Genomic DNA, 16648 nt, shown 5'->3' with positions numbered 1-16648 from the left:
AACTCACAGTAGACCGCATGGAGCAATGGCAGGCATAAATGTAATTTTACAAGGCCCCTAATTGGAATCATACATAAATCAATTGGTGCTGTTAAGCGTTTGATTAGCTTGCAAAGGGACATGTTTTTTTTGTTTTTTTTAACCACTGCCGACTCTCCAACTGCAGAGGTGTAACACATAAGGGTCCCGGCAAGACAACTCCTGCCACATGTTCAAGGCTGGCCGATTAAAAAGCCTGGGGAAATTAATGAGCTTCCATTGGCACCCTCACAACAAAGGGATCTATAAAGCTCCCTTAATGTTCTCGGGGAAGAAACTTTACTCTTCAGTAGTTCCCAATCAACCGGTAGCAGCAGATTTGCTTTTATTTCCCTTGTAACCCGAAAAAAAAAAACGCTGCCCGCTGCGACTTTTACATGAATGTTACCCTTGATTGAAATTGTTTGCGGCGCGTTCTTAATTAAAGGTACGTCAATAGTTAGCCGTGTTGGCATGTCAGAATATGACATTGTGCAAAATAGTGCTGCATACGTCTCTCTTTGGACAAATCCTGTAATGTACTCTTTAAAAGAAAATATTGCAAAATAAGGCATATTTGCTGCTCAACAAACTCAACATCGATTTGGGTATTCTTCCCGCACGTACGCAATTAAGAGCACGGTGCAAACAAAAGAGTGCAGAGGTCTGCAGAAAAGGTATTAATTGGAACTTTATTTATGCAGGTGCTTTTGTGCATTTGCATAAAAAGCTGTCCCACAGATGGGTTTATGGCAGCAATGAACACGCCGGCCTGGCAGTAAAACATCTGCTCAATCACAACGGCAGGCACTATAGATAGCCTGCTGGTGAAGGTGTGTGTCAAAGAGATCGTCCAGGTGATCATCAACAAGGGCAAATAGGATGACTATGTTGGTTTTTAGGGACATATTTGGCCACATAATGTCACTTTAACATCTTAATTTTATTTTAATTGCTTTATTCAGGACAACAATGCTAAGCCAACTATCTATTTCTATGTTGTATGTGTTGTATCCCATCCATCCATCCATCCATCCATCTTCTTCTGCTTATCCGAGGTCGGGTCGCGGGGGCAGCAGCCTAAGCAGGGAAGCCCAGACTTCCCTCTCCCCAGCAGCTTCGTATAGCTCTTCCCGGGGGATCCCGGGGCCTTCCCAGGCCAGCCGGGAGACATAGTCTTCTCAACGTGTCCTGGGTCTTCCCCATGGTCTCCTACCGGTTGGACGTGCCCTAAACACCTCTTTAGGGAGGCGTTCGGGTGGCATCCTGACCAGATGCCCTAACCACCTCATCTGGCTCCTCTCGATGTGGAGGAGCAGCGGCTTTACTTTGAGCTCCTCCCAGATGACAGAGCTTCTCACCCTATCTCTAAGGGAGAGCCCCGCCACAGGGCGGAGGAAACTCATTTCGGCCGCTTGTTCCCGTGATCTTCTCCTTTCGGTCATGACCCAAAGCTCATGACCATAGGTGAGGATGGGAACGTAGATCGACCGGTAAATTGAGAGCTTTGCCTTCCGGCTCAGCTCCTTCTTCACCACAACGGATCGGTACAATGTCCGTGTTGTAAACCCTATATTTATTTTTTCAAACTAAAGAAATACATGGTTTTGTGAAAAATGTGTTTCCACACACACGTTTCAGCGCAGTGTTTTCAACTTGACGAATTTCTCGCAAAATCTCGAATCTTTCCAATGTCCCTTAGTGACTTTCTTTCTCAAAAGCAACCAGCTAAAAATCTACCAATTGTTTTGGGATGTTTAGAGACATTAAACGCCTACTGAAATCAACTACTGCCGACCACGCAGTCTGATAGCTCAATGGTTCTCAACCTTTTTTCAGTGATGTACCCCCTGTGAACATTTTTTTTTCATTCAAGTACCCCCTAATCAGAGCAAAGCAGTTTTGGTTGAAAAAAAGAGATAAAGAAGTAAAATACAGCACTATGTCATCAGTTTCTGATTTATTAAATTGTATGACAGCGCAAAATATTGCTCATTTGTAGTGGTCTTTCTTGAACTATTTGGGGAAAAAGATATAAAAATAACTAAAAACTTGATGAAAAATAAACAAGTGATTCAATTACAAATAAAGATTTCTATACATAGAAGTAATCATCAACTTAAAATGCCCTCTTTGGGGATTGTAATAGAGATCCATCTGGATTCATCAACTTATTTCTAAACATTTCTTCACAAAAAAAGAAATCTTTAACATCAATATTTATGGAACATGTCCACAAAAAATCTAGCTGTCAACACTGAATATTGCATTGTTGTATTTCTTTTCAGAGTTTATGAACTTACATTCATATTTTGTTGAAGTATTATTCAATAAATATATTTATAAAGGATTTTTGAATATTTAAAAAAAATCTCACGTACCCCTTGGCACCTTCAAGTACCCCCAGGGGTATGCGTACCCCCATTTGAGAACCACTGTGATAGTTTATATATCAATGATGAAATATTAACATTGCAACACATGCCAATACGGCCGGTTTAGTTTACTAAATTGCAATTTTAAATTTCCCGGGAGTTTCTTGTTTAAAAAGTCGCGGAATGTTGACGTGTACGCGTGACGTCACGGACTGTTAGGAAATATTAGCGCTGCGCACACACACAGCTAAAAGTCGTCTGCTTTAACCACATAATTACACAGTATTTTGGACATCTGTGTTGCTGAATCTTTTGCAATTTGTTCAATTAATAATGGAGAAGTCAAAGTAGAAAGATGGAGTTGGGAAGCTTTAGCCTTTAGCCACACAAACACACGGTGATTCCTTGTTTAAAATTCCCGGAGGTGAAGCTTTACTATGGATCAGAGCGGTCAAGCAAACATGGATCCCGAACAAATGTCAACCAGCAATTTTCGGTGAGAAAATTGTGGTGAAAAGTTGCCACTTTCAGCTGAGCTCGTGCCGTCCATACAGCTGCCGTCGACTTCCATCAGACACTGGCCTCAAGATACCCGTGGATACACCCTTCCAACTATCAGGTACTATATAACTCACTAAAACACTAGCAACACAATAGAAAGATAAGGGATTTCCCAGAATTATCCTAGTAAATGTGTCTAAAAACATCTGAATGCATCCCAATGATTTTATTTTTATTTTTTTTTTTTCTAGTCCGTCGCTATCAATATCCTCAAAAACGAATCTTTCATCCTCCCTCAAATTAATGGGGAAATTTTCGTTTTCTCTGTAAGAATAACTCTTTTTGTTGGAGGCTCCCATTAAAAACAATGTGAGGACGTGAGGAGCCGTCAACGGGTGACGTCGTTGTCTGCGACTTCCGGTAAAGGCAGGGCTTTTCTGTTAGCGACAAAAAGTTGCGAACTTTATCGTCGATGTTCTTTACTAAATCCTTTTAGCAAAAATATGGCAATATCGCGAAATGATCAAGTATGACACATAGAATGGATCTGCTATCCCCGGTTAAATAAGAAAATCTAATTTCAGTAGGCCTTTAAAGCTCTAATGTCCTCAACGGAAAAGCAGCTATGAGCCTTTCTTACAGACGGTCAACAGGCTACTCAATTTGCTCTTAGACAGCTTGTACTGAAAACACATTTCGTTGTACGTTTAAGTGCAATCACAATGAAGTCCATCCCATTCTTGTCCGAGCAGAGAGGAAAGGCACATCCACTCCGTGCAAAGGTGCCGCTCTTTCTGCCTTGATGGGGATGTAAATGTTAGTATCACTGTCATGCTTCTAATAAAAACAAACCTACCGTTCATGTCAATGAGCCAGTCAGTTTGTTCGTGACTATCTCAACATTTCAGTCTTTTGATCAAATTTGATACTCTAACATTTAACAATGTCAATTGAAAATCAGACTAAGAATCAGCAGCAGAGAATCGATTTACAGTTCTAATCATAATTTTCATTTTTAATTTAGACGTATTTTTTTCTTTAAGTTTATGGATTGAAATGCCTTGAAGTTGATAGTTCTACTATTTGCTAATAATTAATACCGGAACTGCCTTTTTTTTATTTGTCCATTTGAAGAATAAACACATGACATTGTTCCGGGTGTGATACGTGATACATTGAATGTTCTGTTCACCATGCAAACCTTTCATCTGCATCGAATCGTAATGTTTTAAAAAGTATTGTTAGTGAATCGTATTGTAACCCATGTATTGACATTCATATCGGATCGCCATTTAAGGTAGATATGCACATCTCTATTGTATATTTAAAATTATTTTGGATGTGATAGAACGATCGTGGATCGTGAGATCGACAGGCGGATCGGTGCGGCGTCTTCAATAATGCGGACGTTGTATCGATCCGTTGTGGTGAAGAAGGAGCTGAGCCGGAAGGCAAAGCTCTCAATTTACCGGTCGATCTACGTTCCCATCCTCACCTATGGTCATGAGCTTTGGATCATGACCGAAAGGATAAGATCACGGGTACAAGCGGCCGAAATGAGTTTCCTCCGCCGGGTGGCGGGGCTCTCCCTTAGAGATAGGGTGAGAAGTTCTGCCATCCGGGAGGAGCTCAACGTAAAGCCGCTGCTCCTCCACATCGAGAGGAGCCAGATGAGGTGGTTCGGGCATCTGGTCAGGATGCCACCCGAACGCCTCCCTAGGGATGTGTTTAGGGCACGTCCAGCTGGTAGGAGGCCACGGGGAAGACCCAGGACACGTTGGGAAGACTATGTCTCCCGGCTGGCCTGGGAACGCCTCGGGATCCCCCGGGAAGAGCTAGACGACGTGGCTGGAGATAGGGAAGTCTGGGCTTCCCTGCTTAGGCTGCTGCCCCCGCGACCCGACCTCGGATAAGCGGAAGATGATGGATGGATGGATGGATGGTGATAGAACGATAAAAAAGTTTATGTATAATAAAAATATTGATAGTAACGTTAATTCAGTAAAAATGTTAATTAAAAATGTGTAATAATTTTTGCTATAAAATAAAATACATTACAAAATTAGAAATGGTTAAAATAGATACATATTTTCTAAAAATAACTTTTTTCAACAAGGTATTTTTTAATGATCAAATAACTTTAAATCCATCAACATTAAAGATACGTTTACTGTAAAAAGTTATTATAATATACAATTGTATTGCATTATTTATATTTTGAGTGTTCATACTGGAAAAACGTTCAATTATAAGCTAAAAAATGTATTACAACTTTTCTTGATTTAAATATGTTACTTACTAATATGTACATTTTTGAATTTGGTACATCCATCCATCCATCCATCATCTTCCGCTTATCCGAGGTCGGGTCGCGGGGGCAACAGCCTAAGCAGGGAAACCCAGACTTCCCTCTCCCCAGCCACTTCGTCTAGCTCTTCCCGGGGGATCCCGAGGCGTTCCCAGGCCAGCCGGGAGACATAGTCTTCCCAACGTGTCCTGGGTCTTCCCCGTGGCCTCCTACCGGTTGGACGTGCCCTAAACACCTCCCTAGGGAGGCGTTCGGGTGGCATCCTGACCAGATGCCCGAACCACCTCATCTGGCTCCTCTCGATGTGAAGGAGCAGCGGCTTTACTTTGAGTTCCTCCCGGATGGCAGAGCTTCTCACCCTATCTCTAAGGGAGAGCCCCGCCACACGGCGGAGGAAACTCATTTCGGCCGCTTGTACCCGTGATCTTATCCTTTCGGTCATGACCCAAAGCTCATGACCATAGGTGAGGATGGGAACGTAGATCGACCGGTAAATTGAGAGCTTTGCCTTCCGGCTCAGCTCCTTCTTCACCACAACGGACCGGTACAACGTCCGCATTACTGAAGACGCCGCACCGATCCGCCTGTCGATCTCACGATCCACTCTTCCCTCACTCGTGAACAAGACTCCTAGGTACTTGAACTCCTCCACTTGGGGCAGGGTCTCCTCCCCAACCCGGAGATGGCACTCCACCCTTTTCCGGGCGAGAACCATGGACTCGGACTTGGAGGTGCTGATTCTCATTCCGGTCGCTTCACACTCGGCTGCGAACCGATCCAGCGAGAGCTGAAGATCCCGGTCAGATGAAGCCATCAGGACCACATCATCTGCAAAAAGCAGAGACCTAATCCTGCGGTTACCAAACCGGAACCCCTCAACGCCTTGACTGCGCCTAGAAATTCTGTCCATAAAAGTTATGAACAGAATCGGTGACAAAGGACAGCCTTGGCGGAGTCCAACCCTCACTGGAAATGTGTTCGACTTACTGCCGGCAATGCGGACCAAGCTCTGGCACTGATCGTACAGGGAACGGACCGCCACAATAAGACAGTCCGATACCCCATACTCTCTGAGCACTCCCCACAGGACTTCCCGAGGGACACGGTCGAATGCCTTCTCCAAGTCCACAAAGCACATGTAGACTGGTTGGGCAAACTCCCATGCACCCTCAAGAACCCTGCCGAGAGTATAGAGCTGGTCCACAGTTCCACGACCAGGACGAAAACCACACTGTTCCTCCTGAATCCGAGGTTCGACTATCCGACGTAGCCTCCTCTCCAGTACACCTGAATAAACCTTACCGGGAAGGCTGAGGAGTGTGATCCCACGATAGTTGGAACACACCCTCCGGTCCCCCTTCTTAAAGAGAGGAACCACCACCCCGGTCTGCCAATCCAGAGGTACCGCCCCCGATGTCCACGCGATGCTGCAAAGTCTTGTCAACCAAGACAGCCCCACAGCATCCAGAGCCTTAAGGAACTCCGGGCGGATCTCGTCCACCCCTGGGGCCTTGCCACCGAGGAGCTTTTTAACTACCTCAGCGACCTCAGCCCCAGAAATAGGTGAGTCCACCACAGATTCCCCAGGCACTGCTTCCTCATAGGAAGACGTGTTGGTGGGATTGAGGAGGTCTTCGAAGTATTCCTTCCACCTATCCACAACATCCGCAGTCGAGGTCAGCAGAACACCATCCGCACCATACACGGTGTTGATAGTGCACTGTTTCCCCTTCCTGAGGCGGCGGACGGTGGTCCAGAATCGCTTCGAAACCGTCCGGAAGTCGTTTTCCATGGCTTCCCCGAACTCTTCCCATGTCCGAGTTTTTGCCTCCGCGACCGCTGAAGCTGCACACCGCTTGGCCTGTCGGTACCTGTCCACTGCCTCCGGAGTCCTATGAGCCAAAAGGACCCGATAGGACTCCTTCTTCAGCTTGACGGCATCCCTCACCGCTGGTGTCCACCAAGGGGTTTTAGGATTGCCGCCCCGACAGGCACCAACTACCTTGCGGCCACAGCTCCGATCTGCCGCCTCGACAATAGAGGTGCGGAACATGGTCCACTCGGACTCAATGTCCAGCACCTCCCTCGTGACATGTTCAAAGTTCTTCCGGAGGTGGGAATTGAAACTTTGTCTGACAGGAGACTCTGCCAGACGTTCCCAGCAGACCCTCACAATGCGTTTGGGCCTCCCAGGTCTGTCCGGCATCCTCCCCCACCATCGCAGCCAACTCACCACCAGGTGGTGATCGGTAGAAAGCTCCGCCCCTCTCTTCACCCGAGTGTCCATAACATGAGGCCGCAAATCCGATGACACAACTACAAAGTCGATCATGGAACTGCGGCCTAGGGTGTCCTGGTGCCAAGTGCACATATGGACACCCTTATGCTTGAACATGGTGTTTGTTATGGACAATCCGTGACGAGCACAAAAGTCCAATAACAAAACACCACTCGGGTTCAGATCCGGGCGGCCATTCTTCCCAATCACGCCTCTCCAGGTTTCACTGTCGTTGCCAACGTGAGCGTTGAAGTCTCCCAGTAGGACAAGGGAATCACCCGGGGGAGGACTTTCCAGTACTCCCTCGAGCGTTCCCAAAAAGGGTGGGTACTCTGAACTGCTGTTTGGTGCATAAGCACAAACAACAGTCAGGACCCGTCCCCCCACCCGAAGGCGGAGGGAGGCTACCCTTTCGTCCACGGGTTGAACTCCAACGTACAGGCTTTGAGCCGGGGGGAAACAAGAATTGCCACCCAGCCCGTCGCCTCTCACTGCCGGCAACGCCAGAGTGGAAGAGGGTCCAATCCCTCTCGAGAGAAGTGGTTCCAGAGCCCTTGCTGTGCGTCGAAGTGAGTCCGACTATATCCAGCCGGAATTTCTCGACTTCGCGCACTAGCTCAGGCTCTTTCCCCCCCAGTGACGTGATGTTCCACGTCCCAAGAGCTAGCTTCTGTAGCCGAGGATCGGACCGCCAAGTGCCCTGTCTTCGGCTGTCGCCCAGCTCACAATGCACCCGACCTCTATGGCCCCTGCTATGGGTGGTGAGCCCATTGGAGGGAATTTGGTACAGTATTTTTTTTTTTTTTTTTTTTTTTCGAATTTGGTACAGTATTTGAAAAAAAAAATAATAATATTTAAGTGTTAGTACTTATAGTAAAATTATGACCGAAAAAGTACATGTATTTATTGAACTTCTTTTTAATTCAAATATGTATTTCCCGTAGATATGAAACATTTTGGATATATATATATATATATATATATATATATATATATATATATATATATATATTAGGGGTGTGGGAAAAAATCGATTCGAATGCGAATCGAATCGTTTACATTGTGCGATTCAGAATCGATTCTCATTTATAAAAAATAGATTTTATTTTTAATTTTAAATTTTATTTTATTTTATTTTTCTTTATTTGTATTTTTTATTTTTTTATCAATCCAACAAACCACTACACAGCAATACCATAACAATGCAATCCAATTCCAAAACCAAACTTGACCCAGCAACACTCAGAACTGCAATAAACAGAGCAATTGAGGAAACACAAACACGACACAGAACAAACCAAAATGAATATTATCAACAACAGTATCAATATTAATTATAATTTCAACATAGCAGTGATTGAAAATCCCTCACTGACATTATCATTAGACATTTATAAAAATAATAAAAAAGAACAATAGTGTCACAGTGGCTTACACTTGCATCGCATCTCATAAGCTTGACAACACACTGTGTCCAATGTTTTCACAAAGATAAAATAAGTCATATTTTTGGTTCGTTTAATAGTTAAAACAAATTTGCATTATTGCAATCAGTTGATAAAACATTGTCCTTTACAATTATAAAAGCATTTTTTTTTTTTAAATCTAATACTCTGCTAGTATTTCAGCTGACTGGGGTAGATCCCTGCTGAAATCCGATGTATTGAATGAATACAGAATCGTTTTGAATCGGAAAAATATCGTTTTTGAATCGAGAATCGAATCGAATCAAAAAAAGCGAATCGAATCGTGACCCCAAGAATCGATATTGAATCGAATCGAGGGACACCCAAATATTCTTAGCCCTAATATATATATATATATACACACACACACACTCACTCACAATAATTTTCAATTAATAGTGAATTTAGGATGTCTAAAAAGTGGGAGTTTCCAGATAAGTCAAGCACACTAGCCAAGGTGTTCAAAAGCAGCGTTAGTTGAAAGACTTTTCTGCTTCCTCAAACATTTACCCTTCAGTGCTTTTGAGTTCTCTGATGTGGAGAATAAAAAAAATTAAAAAAACAACTACAAGCCTTATCGTACTGGCAAGAACAATCCACTCTTAGGAGTTATTTTTTTTGTTGTTGTTGTTGCGTTCCAAGCCGGGCCAAGTCTTTGTCCATGTGTGCCAAGCGCGTTGAAAATATCCCACTTTGTGTCTCTTTAATCCACACAAACACACTTGCTGTGCGGCTGCAAGGTCACTTGAAGTATTGATAAATCACCCAGCTGTGATTCCCTCCTGACAGCTCAAACTAACATCAAGCTGGAGGAGGGAGAGGGTGGAGTGTGTGTGTGTGTGTGTGTGTGTGTGTGTGTGTGTGTGTGTGTGTGTGTGTGTGTGTGTGTGTGTGTGTGTTGGGGGGGGGGGGGGGGGTTGAGTGGGGCGAGAACAAAAGACCATCAAGCGGCCCTTTTTTTCCTGACACTTTTATTCAATCACGGACAGATTGCTTACGACAGCAACGGCAGCTGTTTGGTCTTCATCTTTTCCCCCATTTTGATAAAGCGTGTCAAGTCATATTTCTGCAAGTACTTCACCTCACCCCATACTGCGCCCAGCCAGCCAGCCATCGGGCATATGCACATTCCACATGAGGGGATCGTCAAATGGGTCAGGGAGTAATGGCACCCCTCTGAAGGTCGCCGCTGGCTTGCATCGAGGGGGAGCTAGGTGTAACGGGGTGGGCGGGTGGGGCGGGTAGGGGGTGTACGACAAAGCAACAAGCTGAAGGTGAAAGATAAGAACAGTCGGAGAGATATCTAAGATAGCCACTAGAAATGAAACAATAAGGTTGTAGTGCGTCGATTGTGTTGTTGTTTTCGGTTTATTTCGGGCGCTCTTCTATTGACCTCCTCGCCGGGAGGATGGAGGTCGGCCCTCGGACACGAAGAGAAGCATTGCAGATGTCCATTGTTTGTTTCTCATGACACATAAATGAGAATTCCTAAAACCGCCTCGGAATCTTTTTATTTGTTTTTTTTGTTTTTTTTTGCGGCGGTCGATACAGGCCCGGCTTTTCCTGTACGAGCGAGGAACAACAATCGCAGGTGCTGGACTTCATTGTGAGGACTGTCATGTTTGGAAAATATTGCTGTTACTTGGCCTCGTCTCCACTGCGGACTTTTTTTTTTTTAAAGGGAAAACAAGCCATTGTGCAACACACGCAAGTTTTATGTGGAAATTGTGGTTGGACTCATGCTGAGTCTGGCTGTATTTTTTTTTTTTTAAATATTGTTTAAACATTTTGCCGTAATCGGTCGACCTAATTAAAAACTTGACTTATATATATGATAAGTCCTTATTTAAAAGAAAGCTTATATTAGGGTTGCTCCGAAAAATCGATTCACGTCCTAATAATGATTTGTATTTATTCTATTTGTATTTATTCTATCTCAGCCCGATTGTAGCTGAGATAGGCGCCAGCGCCCCCCGCGACCCCGAAAGGGAATAAGCGGTAGAAAATGGATGGATGGAAGGATGGATCATTTTTAAAGAATCAAATAAAAAATATATATTTTTTTTGCAAATAGTTTTTTTAAGAATACATTTTACATTAAACACATTAAATAACTATTATTTATTAATTTTTTTATCAACTTTAATTTACTTTGTTTTACAGTACAACCCGTCCAAACTGGTAGACAGTAGTGTTGTACTGATTTCCGCTTTTTCGACTATTTTCTGGAACCTTGGAGACATCATGCCTCGTCGGCGTGTTGTCGGAGGGTGTAACAACACTAACAGGGAGGGATTCAAGTTGCACCACTGGCCCAAAGATGCGAAAGTGGCAAGAAATTGGACGAAATTTGTTCAAAATACGAGGGTGTGGGGAAAGCCGACGAAATGGTCAGTCGTTTGTTCCGTACACTCTACCAACGAAAGCTATGCTACTACAGAGATGGCAAGATTGTGTGGATATCCTGCGACACTCAAAGCAGATGCATTTCCAACGATAAAGTCAAAGAAATCTGCCGCCAGACCCCCATTGAATGTGCCGGAGTGTCTGCACATTTTACTGGCGGTGCTGAGGCAGACATGGCACAGAGATGTATGGATAACCTGCGGATGCATTTGCAACGATAAAGTCAACGAAATCACAAAGGTGAGTTTTGTTGATGTTGTTCACTTATGTGCTAATCAGACATATTTGGTCGCGGCGTGACTGCCAGTTAATCGATGCTAACATGCTATTTAGGCTAGCTGTTTGTACATTTGTAGCTATATTTGCATCCAGCATTTTCCTCCACCCACATTTAATGCCAAACAAACACTTACCAATCGATGGATTTAAGTTGATCCAGTGTCACAAGATGCGAAACTTCCAACCGTTGGTCTGCACATTTTACCGGCGAGGCTAAGGCAAACATGGCTGAATAGCGTCAATAGCTATTCGCTCAATAGCTTCAGTTTCTTCTTCATTTTCGTTTTCGCTATCTGCCTCCATACTCCAACCATCCGTTTCAATACATGCGTAATCTGTTGAATCGCTTAAGCTGCTGAAATCCGAGTCTGAATCCGAGCTAATGTCGCTATATCTTGCTGTGCTATCCGTATTTGCATCACTGGATGACGTCACAGGAAAATGAACGATGGCTTCACAGATAGCAAAAATCAGGCACTTTAAAGCTTTTTTAGGGATATCCCGGGATGGGTCAAATTTTGAAAAACACTTCAAAAAATAAAATAAGCCACTGGGAACTGATTTTTATTGGTTTTAACCCTTCTGAAATTGTGATAATGTTCCCCTTTAAACATATTGTAACGGCTGCGCAAGGGTGTGGTGCTTTACCGTGCTCACATTGAGAACCCGAAACAGAGACTTCCACATATGCAAAAGCAACTTTTCTTACCTTCTGGTACCTGCTGATCTGTTTTTGGGATCTTCATCAATCTTTAAAAAATGCACGTGTTTGCCTTTATAGTCCGTACCGACGACGACTATCTTCTTATGGGATATTTGTCCTCCACTGTTCATATTCTAATATAAAACAGTGCAAATATCTTACTTATTTCTGTCAGTAAACTCGCCACGAAAGCGTTTAAACATACTGGTCTAGTGAATTTTTATTATTCACCCAAGGAACTTCAGTTGTTAGAGTTCCGGTCGGACGGTTTTTCACGGGACACATTTCCAGGTGAGGAGATGCTGCTCCATTATTGATTTAAGTAAAGTCTGAATGTCATTACAGTTAGTTCCATTTTTTGACACTTGTTCTACTACCATCCTTGCACGCTACACCGCTACAACAAAGATGACGGGGAGAAGACGCTGTCGAAGGTGAGCCACGTAAATAAGACCGCCCACAAAACGGCGCATCCTTAAGCGACTGTCAGAGAGCGGCTTGAAGATGATCTGTAAAACATCATCTATGCAACATTTTGACCAAAGAACCACCATTACATGTTATGTAGACTACAAGGAAGTGTTTTACATTGAGAAAATTATGATTATATGACTCCTTTAATGCCTGCGATGAGGTGGTGTCAGCGTTCCGCCCGAATGCAGCTAAGATAGGCTCCAGCGACCCCGAACGGGACAAGCGGTATACAATGGATGGATGGATGGATAATGCGCCCTATAATCCGATGCGCCTTTTATATGAAAAAATATCGAATATAGACCATTCATCGGCAGTGCGCCTTATAATCCGGATGCTTCCTATGGTCTGGAAAATACGGTACATCTCTCTAGCAACTCTAACAGGTGTATGATCAATCAATCAATCAATCAAAGTTTACTTATATAGCCCTTAATCGCAAGTGTCCCAAAGGGCTGCACAAACCACGACGACGTCCCACACATCACATGGACGAAGATAAGACCTTCGGGCCGAAAGTCCTGTCGGCTTTCAGCCCTCGGCCAAATTATTAAGCTCATCACGGGCCCAAAGTCTAAAAATTTGGGTAGCTCCGACATAAAAAAATTATCACCAGAAAGAGTTGATGTTTCTATTAGTGGTTTCACAGAGACAAAAATCAAGAATGAGAAAGTTTGTTGGGATGGAGTTCCCCTTTTGGGAAGTTAAAAGATCTCCTCTGAGTAAGGATGCAGTCAAACACACTTTTCAAATATTCATCATAAAAAGGTATTGCAGAGAAGCCTCAAGTCAACCAGTGCTCTTACGGGTTTTTTTTCAGACAATCACTACGCCAACTCGTGACGTGGAGGCTCGTACCTCAAATTAATGTGTGCGACTTACAGCAAAAAAACTGAGAAATGGCTGAAAAAAACTTGGACGTTGACGTACCACTGTATTTTTGTGTATCGATACAAAATCCGAAAAATGGTTCAATTCATCAGTCTGTTGATGGTTGAGGTCTCTTGAATCTTAATCTATTATTATACCATGACATTTTGGACATACTAAGAATTTTGTGAGAACAGTTTGAGAAAAGTGAGTCCTATGAGTCCTAGAACCTTTGTGCCCCAAAGCACCAGCCAACTGTAGTTTGGAGGAACCTCACCTCCAACCTACTTTGGATGAACTAGAATAAAGATGTTTTTTTTGTTTTTTTTAAGCCAGCGCTTCCTAACAGCTGTTGTGTTGTGCTACAGAAAGCGAGCTCGGATGCAGTTTGGGGCCAAAGTGAAGGGCCGCTAATTCCGCTGAGATTCATTTGTCAGGTGGAATGTAGAGAAAAGATCGCACGGAGGAGGGGACGGCAGGAAAAAAAAAAATGGGACAGCTCACTCGGCTCAAACTTGGCCTGGCTCCCGGGAATGCGGTTAGCGAGCGTACAATCACTGCCTATTGACGGTGGCACAGCTGCTGTGGACATATGTTTCCCCACCAAAGGAGGAGGACATCAACCAGGCGGGCGCACCTTGAACAGGTTAGCAGATGAATGACGTTCTCGCTCTTTTGACTGGCTGCCCTCCATCCGTCGTGGGTTTTTTTTATTTTGCCTCGCTCGACAAATAAGTTTCTCGTCTGTGTGGTTGACCTAAACTTTTCTGACATCATTATCACAGGGTATTGCTTTAACAAGCATTTTATGATAGCTAGAAAATGAGTTATTAATCTACTTGTTCATTTACTGTTAATATCTGCTTACGTTCCCTTAACATGTTCTATCTACACTTCTGTTAAAATGTAATAATCACTTATTCTTTTTTTTTTTTGATACTTTACATTAGTTTTGGATGATACCACACATTTGAGTATCAATCAGATACCAAGTCGTTACAGGATCATACATTGGTCATATTCAAAGTCCTCATGTGTCCAAGAATTTATTTCCTGAGTTCATAAACATAATATAAATTCAAAATAAACAAACAGAAGAAGATGTTGTGATGCCAAAAAATATCGACGTAATCATAGTAGTATCAACTAGATACGCTACTGTACTTGGTATCATTACAGTGAATGTTAGGTGTAGACCACCAATGGCGTTTGGGGCGGTGGAGCGGTACTTTTCAGAGGCGGTATAGTACCGAATATGTTTCATTAGTACCCCGGTACCTTAATAATGTTAGTTCAGGTCGATGGGCTCATCTTTTTCATTGTTGTTACTTTGCGGTGCTTCTCAGTAGTAAGTTGCGACTCGCGAGGCTATGTGTGTGTAAGCTAACTAACATTTCTGCCTGGGCTCATGGAGACAAAGACTGTGGATGACTTACAGTACATTAAGGTTTACTCAGATTTTAAATTAGCTTGGTATGGTCCTGAACCCTCTTGCACACTGACTGGAAGCAAGAGACACATGGACACAGCAATTTGTTGATGACGTCAAAGTTATCAGGTTCCTTTTATTTTATCATTTGATTAATGGATTTATTGATCGAGGTCTGTACTTGCATGAAAATGGGAGTTAAGAATGATCCCAAATACGCTATGTTGCCAAAAGTATTTGCCTTGACTCACATATGAACTTGAAGTGCCATCCCATTCCTAACCCATAGAGTTCAATATGTCGGTCCACCTTTTGCAGCTATTAGAGCTTCAACTCTTCTGGGAAGGCTGTCCACAAGGTTGCGTAGTGTGTTTATAGTAATTTTCCACCATTCTTCCAAAAGCGCATTGGTGAGGTCACACACTGATGTTGGTCGAGAAGGCCTGGCTCTCAGTCTCTGTCCTAATTCATCCCAAAGGTGTTCCATCGGGTTCAGGTCAGGACTCTGTGCAGACCAGTCAAGTTCATCCACACCAGCCTCTGTCATCCATGTCTTTATGGACCTTGCTTGTCGTGTTGGAAGAGGAAGGGGACCGCTTCAAACTGTTCCCACAAGGTTGGAAGCATGGAATTGTCCAAAATGTTTTGGTATCCTGAAGCATTCAAAGTTCCTTTCACTGGAACTAAGGGGCCAAGCCCAATTCCTGAAAAACAACCCCACACCCGAAATATACCATTTTCCTGTAAACCTCTAAACCCAGACTCGTCCTTCAGATTGCCAGTTGGAAAAGAATGATAAATCGTTACAGAGAACGCGTGCTTTACGCCACTGCATCCGACGCTTTGCATTGGACTTGGTGATGTATGGCTTAGATTCAGCTGCCCGGCCATGGTACCCCATTCCATGAAGCTCTCAGCGTACTGTACGTGGGCTCATTGGAAGGTCACATGAAGTTTGGAGCTCTGTAGCAACTGACTGTACAGACAGTCTTTGCACTATGCGCTTCAGCATCCACTGACCCATCTCTTTCAGTTTACATGGCCTACCACTTGTTGGCTGAGTTGCTGTTGTTCCCAAACTCTTCACTTTTCTTATAATAAAGTTGACTTTGGAATATTTAGACGTGAGGAAATTTCACGTCCGTATTTGTTGCACAAGTGGCATCCTATGACAGTTCCACGCTGGAAATCACTGAGCTCCTGAGAGCGGCCCATTCTTTCACAAATGTTTATATACCTGTGGTGATTGGGACACCTGATTCTGATCATTTGGATGGGTGGCCAAATAATTTTGGCAATATAGTGTATATTGCAATGAATCTGTGTAATTTGCACAAGTCGTCCAAGGAAATGGACATCCAGGTAAACGTAGAGAGGCCTAATAACTAAAAATGAAAATTGTTACATTAATTATTCACAGAGGTTTTTCGTACAGTGTGCTTAGGACTGGGCGAGTATATGATCATGATAGTTGATCGCGTTTAATTTGAGTTTGATCACAGTCATCAGCTGTTAGCATATTTCCTCGATCAAACATAGCA

At 43.5% G+C, this 16648-nt stretch overlaps 1 long non-coding RNA gene across 1 annotated transcript in view; it reads left to right on the top strand.

Moving 5' to 3' along the window:
* The first annotated feature begins 14077 nt into the window (after positions 1-14077).
* Positions 14078-16648, top strand: part of LOC133537786 (uncharacterized) — a 46092-nt gene continuing 43521 nt past the window's right edge. Inside the window, exon 1 of the long non-coding RNA XR_009802841.1 lies at positions 14078-14324. This is a non-coding gene — a long non-coding RNA (uncharacterized LOC133537786). The remainder of the gene's footprint in view (positions 14325-16648) is intronic.

Source organism: Nerophis ophidion, linkage group LG19 (assembly GCF_033978795.1).
Source record: "Nerophis ophidion isolate RoL-2023_Sa linkage group LG19, RoL_Noph_v1.0, whole genome shotgun sequence".
Lineage (NCBI taxonomy): Eukaryota > Metazoa > Chordata > Actinopteri > Syngnathiformes > Syngnathidae > Nerophis > Nerophis ophidion.
The sequence above is the reverse complement of the archived record's forward strand: the minus strand, read 5'-3'. Positions and strand labels throughout refer to the sequence as shown.